The following is a 1,128-nucleotide window of genomic DNA, read 5'->3' as shown; positions in this document are numbered from 1 at the left end:
TATATATATAAAGTGTAAATAGAGTTAGCGGTTATGATAACCGACTAAGGGATAAAATATCTGTATGTACTATCGGTATCCGTTATCCGTGTTATCTCTGTCAATGGTGTGCGGGCACATTATGCACGTAGAGCGCAGGTAGCAACAGGAGAAATAAAAGTTTCTAAGGAAACAAATACAAATAATCAGAAAATGGAGAAAACCTCAGATTAACAAACACATCGATTGGACCAAATAAGCTATAACTATATAGCTTATTTTTTAATACAAGGCATTACGTCACATATTTTGCGACGTAATGCTTTGTATTAAAAATAACCTATAAATATGATCCAATCGATGTGTTTGTTAATCTGAGGTTTTCTCCATTTATGATTATTTGTATATATATATATTATATATATATACACACACATACACACATTCAGACAGGTGTGTGTGTGTTTTCATGGAAACGAGCACCAGTGCCCCATGTGACAAGCTTGATAATTGTAGAGATTTTACACACACATACACACACACAGATACGCACACCCATATGTCACCTGTTCTTAATTTATAATGTCCGTGGAAACTCGATGATTCATTGGCTAACGCAGACCCCCACCACCACGTGAATCACATCTAAAGACCTGAAATTCATATTTTCGAAAATGATATATTTCCCTTAAGGAAGATCAGCTTGACAAGAATTGATTCTAGCTTTGGAACTTAAAATATGTGTACATATACATATTTTGATATAAATTAGCTTAAGTTACAGAGTGTCTCAGTGGCTGGAAATTTCGTCCATTGGCACAAACCAAACTAAAATATAACGTTAGCTTAAATACAATGGTTTCCCGCGTGGCTTTTCCTGGCACACTCTATGAGAAAATATACTTCTGAAGGATGTTTTTTGTATACATATATATAACAGTCAGCACTCAGGTAAAATTTATTTTGGTTTTACGAACTTGAATCTTTTGCAAGCCCGTCTACCTACCTACCTACCTACCTACCTACCTACCACTTACTACCAATCTATCTATCTATCTATCTATCTATCTATCTATCTATCTATCTATCTATCTGCCTGTCTGCCCGTCCATTCGTCCGTCTGTCTGTCCGTCTGTCTGTCCGTCTGTC

Source organism: Octopus bimaculoides, chromosome 5 (assembly GCF_001194135.2).
Source record: "Octopus bimaculoides isolate UCB-OBI-ISO-001 chromosome 5, ASM119413v2, whole genome shotgun sequence".
Lineage (NCBI taxonomy): Eukaryota > Metazoa > Mollusca > Cephalopoda > Octopoda > Octopodidae > Octopus > Octopus bimaculoides.
This window is presented reverse-complemented; position numbering follows the sequence as displayed.